General features: G+C 46.6%; 1 protein-coding gene across 1 annotated transcript in view; it reads left to right on the top strand.

Moving 5' to 3' along the window:
• The first annotated feature begins 5,177 nt into the window (after positions 1-5,177).
• SH3RF1 (SH3 domain containing ring finger 1) overlaps positions 5,178-6,266 on the top strand; it is an 83,685-nt gene continuing 82,596 nt past the window's right edge. Inside the window, exon 1 of the mRNA XM_058838575.1 lies at positions 5,178-5,306. The gene's annotated coding sequence lies outside the window, so the exon portion shown is untranslated. The remainder of the gene's footprint in view (positions 5,307-6,266) is intronic.

The raw sequence follows: 6,266 nt of genomic DNA, 5'->3' as shown, positions 1-6,266 counted from the left end.
ACACCTTACTGCATTTCTACAGCATACAGCACTGAATGGTGCAGCTAGTTTCTGGGGATCATAAGTACCCATAAGCCCAGTGTTTTTCTGTGACTGACTAAGCTGGTGGGAATGTCCTGTAACAAAAAGCTCGATCAGACACTGAGAACTTGTAACATGTTTTTTCTTTAATGCCACAGACACTTTTTGTATTGCACATTTCCTCCTTGTGACTTAAATTAAGTTACTGCGATAGCAGCAATATGTATAAAGTTACAATCCCAGGTTCACCTTATCAGCAAGAACCGGTTTACATGAATACACAAATGATACTGTACCCAAGAAAGCTGGATATCTAGAACACAGCATAAAGATGTGCTTTCAGTATATTTTGGCTTCTAGTTTTACAACTCTTTTCTCCCAGCTCCTTACAAATACCAGAACAGCAGAGATCCTTCTGGCAGGATGCAAAAGCCTTAGAAGTACATTTGTCATTGATGTAGTTTAAACTAGTTCATAACCTAGAAAGTGCATTAAGGCTAGCACAAAACTCAGTTTGCCAGCAAACCAACTGGATCAGTATCAACCATGCTGAGCTCCTTGCTGCTAGAATTGTTGCCAGCAGTAACTGAGCTAGGTAATTTAAAGCTGGACTAACAGAAAAAAAAACCCAAAAAACGAAGACATCAAAGCAAAACCAAACTGCAATCCCCCCTTAGCTCCTTGAAAAAACCTAGAAACAAAACCACAGGGGAAAAAAGAAAAAAAAAATCAGCTCTTTAATGAAAAAGGAATGAAGTCACTGAAGAACATCTTTGCTCATTTCCACCAGACCGAAGAAAGTTGTCCATGGATCATCCTTCATGATGTGTTGTACTTGCCAATGTAAAGCCAGAAAGATCAGCACAGCCATCAGCAGCAAAGTCTCACTAAAGGGATGTCAGTAGGAATTTGGCATGGCTTTTGAAAGGGGATCACCACTATGTCTCCACAGGTTATTTTACAAGGAAATAAGATTGACGTTTTTGGTCTGTGCTTGAGATCTACATTGTATGGGAAAGACAGGCTAATGTGATCAATTCAAATGAAAAATTACAATCCTTTCTGACTAAATTAAATAAAAAAAAACTTTAAAAATATTTTAGTACAAAAATGTAGCTCAAAACAAAAACATGCTTATGAACCTACAAATAAAATTAATTTAGACTATGACTGCCACAAGACACTGTTGTGTTTTCTTTCTGATAGGACGTAACACCTCGTGTTCTATGAGTCTTATTATGCTTGAGCCTTTTGCACTTATCTCAAGACTAACAGGATGGAATTCACAAATAAATTAATGATGCCATCATATGTTTATTCTTGCAGGCCTGCATTTTTCTACATGGCACTCAGTTTTGTTTTATTACTCTAAATATATATAGTGCTAACATGATTTTTTCAGGCACATGGATTATCCCTGCTGTCAAGGGTAACAATCTTCAGGGACATTCTGTAGGATTAGAATGAAGATTGGACCTGGTGTTGTTTTGTAGTGCATTAGTGTATTTAGGGCATTACCAAATGTTTTTACATTTAAGATTTGCATGTTGAAAAATGTACAATTTTGAAATATCCCATACTACTTATCCATTAAATTTCCTAAGAAACTAGATGCAGATGACTATAGAGTGCATCTCTTAGCCCCTCTTCACAATAATTACTTGGCAAAACCTGATGGAATATCTGGAAAGTTATTAAGATTCTAAAGGTTTTATAGAGAACAGCAGTAATATGAAAAAATAATCTAATATTGAATGTCCCTCCTACAGCAAAGGGTGCAGCAGATGTTGTTCTTTCTTCTTGTGAGCTGCCAGCTTATCAATTAAACAGTGTTGCTCAAAAACAGGCACAGTATAGACTGTCTCACATTTTAAAGATAGAAGAAAAACTAAGGGTACTTGGAAATGTGCCAGAAACAGGAATTATTGCAGTAAGAGTTAGTTAAAATAGAAAGTGTGACTGTTTCAACAGAGTGGGCTGACGATATGGGGAGAGGCCTCTAGGCTCTTTGGCCCAGAGAGTGAAAGGAAGGTATTGGTGAAAGAGAAGGAGTTCAGAGAACACAGTGGGTTAATTGCACTAGGGATGCTGAGACAGAAAAAAAGGAAAGAAAAAGGTGCTACCAGTTCTTTCTGCTACTGACTTTGTCTTTTGCTGTTTTTCCTACTGTCCTTTACTCAACAGCTTCCTGGTGTCTTCCAGGAGGAGAAACAACATACATTGGAGGAAAAAAAAGAAGTGTACCTGAAACAGAAGAAAAATTCATTACACCAAAAATGTGTAAAATACAAATATTAATAGACATTATAATTGTAGAAATCCAGGTGATTGAGGGCCTCATCTTTCAAATCTGTGTTTTTAAAGGATTTCTGCCCTTCGCATCATGTGCTCAGTAAAAGCTGTACAAGGAACAAATAACTGTGCATTAGGAAGGGATGATTTCAAGAAGTGAGGCCTTCTTATGTAAAAATGTCTGAAGAGTAAAATTCCCTGCTTATGGCTGGTAGTAGGAAAGAAAAATGCTTCAATGTAAAAGCAATTCTGTTCCTTTCAGTCCTGGCACTGGAGTATTCCAGCCTGAGTCAAACATTGTGTAAGAGGGCAGTGGCATACATCTGCACACACCCCCACGTTTTTTTACATGGATCATAACTGTTTGAAAATTAACTACAGCTACTGCTCAGGAAGTAACATATTTACCTGATACTCTTCATATTACCTGATACTATATATTACTATATATATTACTGATACTATATATATGTAGTATATAGCACATTACCTGATACTACACATATTTACCTGATACTCTTACATATTTACTCTGACACTCTCAGAGTATTTACTGCTTTGGTGTGTATTCCACAATGTATTTAGTATTTTACAGACTTTACATAAAACACTATCAAAGACCAACCCTGATAAAGGGGTAATCTTTTTATCCTGCTTCCCTGAACTTTCATCTTGCTTCCCTGGTGCACCACTGGTGTTGTAAATTCCTTTACTGTTTTAATAGATATTTTACATTCCTTAGGCAGCAAACTAAGTTTAGACAACAGTAATTGTCTTGCTTACAAAACTGTGCTAGAAAGGCTGGCAAATTATTACCATGAGATCTTTTGAAGAAGCTATGTCCAAAAGTGAAACCCAACTGCAAGATGAGACTTTGTTTAGATTCAACAAGTCTCTGTTTCAAATGTACTGATTATCCTTTTTTCTGTAGCGACAGCACAAACATGGCAAGATAGGGGAATACTATGAGACATAGGAATATTCTTATGTATCAGATGTTTATACCCTTCTATTTATGTTACGATACTCCCTGGAAAGCACAGACATAGACCAGAAACCCATCTGTATCAGTTTTCCTAAACTCCAGAATTCATGGGGGAGGAAACCTTATTTCTTAATGAACTGTACATATTTAGCTGCTTCAATATTTCCACTACTATGACTGAAAAATAAAATAAAATATTGGAGATGCAGTATGAGTACTTGGAAATCCTAATAATCATAGAATATCATTACCATTGGAAACAACAAAGTTAGCATATCCAGAAAGACAGAAAAGGCTGTCACACTATCAGCTTGTCCAAACCTACACAATCCATGTGTGAAAAAGAAAAAAAAAAAAAACAAAAAAGAAAGAAAAAAAGGCAGCTTTTGATATATACACAGAATTCAGTAAGGATGGCAGCAAATTTAAAGTTATAGAATATCCTGCATTGGAAGAGACCCACAAGGATCATCAAGTTCATCTCCTGACCCTGCACAGAACAGCCCCAAGAATCACAACATATGCCTGGGAGCCTTGTTCAAATGCTTCTTGAACTCAGTCAGTCTTTTGCTGTGATGACTTCCTGGGAAGCCTGAGCCAGTGCCCAACCACCCTCTGGGTCATGAAGAAACTTTCCCTAACATCCTACCTAAACTTCCCTTGACTCAGTTTCATACCACTTCTTAGAGTCAGCTTGAAAGCTTGAACTACACACAAGCTTTTGGATTGCCTCCTTTTTGAGTTGCAGTTGGCAAGATGAATAACTGGAACTTAAACTTTTGTCTAGCTTTTCCTCACTCATAGACAAGGGGTCTTATTTAATTTAAAAAGAGCAGGCTTTAACTTCTTGTTTTATGGTAATTTTTATGTATCTTAGGGTTTACTTCCCTCCTTCATTCCCCCAGTCTTGTAGAGAACTATCTCACATGAGACACCCCAAAAGAAAGTGCATCATCTCCTGAGAACACAGGTGTGTGGTTCTTGGGCGGGGGGGGGGGGGGGGGGGGAGGGAGTGTCAGAAGCGAGGTAATTACCGATTTTATGGCATCATTTATTTAATTAAGCAGTCCTATCACAGAATCCTTTCGTTTGGAACAGACCTCTAAGATCAGCGAGTCCAACTGTTAATCCAGCACTGCCAAGTCCAGCGCTAACCATGCCCATGGACACGCTGCACTCGACCGCACCACGGGCGTGCCGCAAGGGCACGAAGGAGCACAGCCACACCGAGGACAGCGATGGACGTGACCCGGCAGCCCCGTCTCCTTCCCTGCCCGTGCCCGACACGGCGCCGCCCGATCCCCCGCAGCGGGAACCGCCGCGGCCTCACGGGAGCTGCGGACGCACAGCCGGGGGGCTCAGCGAGGGTCCCCCGCCCCGCACAAGCCCGCCCATCATGAGGAGTCTCCTTGGGCGGGCGGCAGCGGGCTCCGGGCACCCCGGCTCCTCCTTCTGTAGGGCCTGACAGCCGCAGGCCGGCGCTCCGGGTACGACTTACCACAGACAGCGAGCGGGGGCAGCGCTGCGAGAAGCGAGCGAGCGACCACCCACCCTCGTTCCCTCCCTCGTCCCTCTTCCTCGTGTGCCGCCGCCCCCACACAGACGGCGGCAGCCCCAGGTGCCCGTCCGGGCTGCCCCCAACGCACAAGGCGGGGGACAAACGCCTGCTCCTCCCGTCCCAGGAAGCCGCCTGTGCTCTCCCAGCGTCCCACCACCGCCCAAGGTACCTAGCGAGGTGGGGATGGCGGGGAGGACGAGACGCCCCACGCCCCGTCCCCGCCCGTCAGGGGCGGTACTGCCGCTGGGCACCGCCGGGCCCGCCCCCGCTCCCTGCCCGCGGCCCCTCGGCGGGGCGGTGCCGGGCGGGGCGGTGCCGCCCCTCGCGTCAGCGGCCCCTGCGCGGCGAGGCGGGGAGGGCACGGGAGTCTCGGCGCTGCCGCGGCGGGAGCGGCACCGGTGGGGCCGGCGGCTCCTCACGGGAACAAAGCGGGGGCGGCGCGGCCACACGGTGAGTGCCGGGTGAAGGACGGGGAGGGGGCGGCGCTGCAGCTCCCCGGGGACCCCTGCGCTCCCGAGGGGGCATCGGCGCGGCTGAGGGGCCGCGGGCCCGACCCCTCCCTCCCTCCCTCTGCCCAGCGCCTTGGGGCGGGGTGACAGCGCCGTGCCCCCGGCTCGCCCCCGCCTCCCGGGGAGCCGTCCCCGCTCGCCCCGTGTCCCCGCAGGGACCCCTCCGCGCCGCCGCCGCGGCGTCCGCCCGCCTGCGGGTCGCTGTTCCCCCGGGGAGCAGGGGAATATAAAGCAGTGAATCGGGGAGGCGGCCCGGGCGCGGAGCCCGGGAGCAGGTAGGTGCGGGACGAGCGCCCCGGGAGCCGCTCCCGCAGGCGGCTGCGGGGGCTGGGCGGAGGCGCTCAACTTCGCCCGGCGCTGGGCACTGCCGAGGTCAGCAAGCCTTTTTCTGCCCGTGAAGTATCCTGGTGTGACTCCTCGCAGATTTATTTATTTTTCTTTTTTTTTAGGAGGACTATTTAGTGGTGCTTGGTTTTTTTCCCCCTCCCTTTCCCAGCCCCTCTCTGCAGAGGCTGGGGCTGGCTGTGGGGGCTCGCCCCTGCCTCTGTGGCCGCATACGCAGCGCTCGTGTTGTCCTAACGATATGGCAGTAGCACTTCCTGCTGTAAATCACTTCGCGATAGTTTTTGAAGCGCTTCTTAAAGGCGGCACTGTAATGAACCCTCTTGTCACTGCTTGCGGTGAGCTTAAAACCTTGTTGAGCTGGAGGCTGTTTTCAAGGCTGAGCTGTGTAATGTGCTGCAGTAGTTTTCATAGAAAGGGTAGAAATGTAGTTCACTGTTGGTTTAGTGTTGGCATAAATGTAATTCGCCTTGCTATGCCCTGTTGGTGTACACTGTGTGGTTTTGGACCTCGTAGTTACCTTTGCCATCTTCTTGTGAAAGAAAGCTCATCTCAAATG

Source organism: Poecile atricapillus, chromosome 4 (assembly GCF_030490865.1).
Source record: "Poecile atricapillus isolate bPoeAtr1 chromosome 4, bPoeAtr1.hap1, whole genome shotgun sequence".
Lineage (NCBI taxonomy): Eukaryota > Metazoa > Chordata > Aves > Passeriformes > Paridae > Poecile > Poecile atricapillus.
The sequence above is the reverse complement of the archived record's forward strand: the minus strand, read 5'-3'. Positions and strand labels throughout refer to the sequence as shown.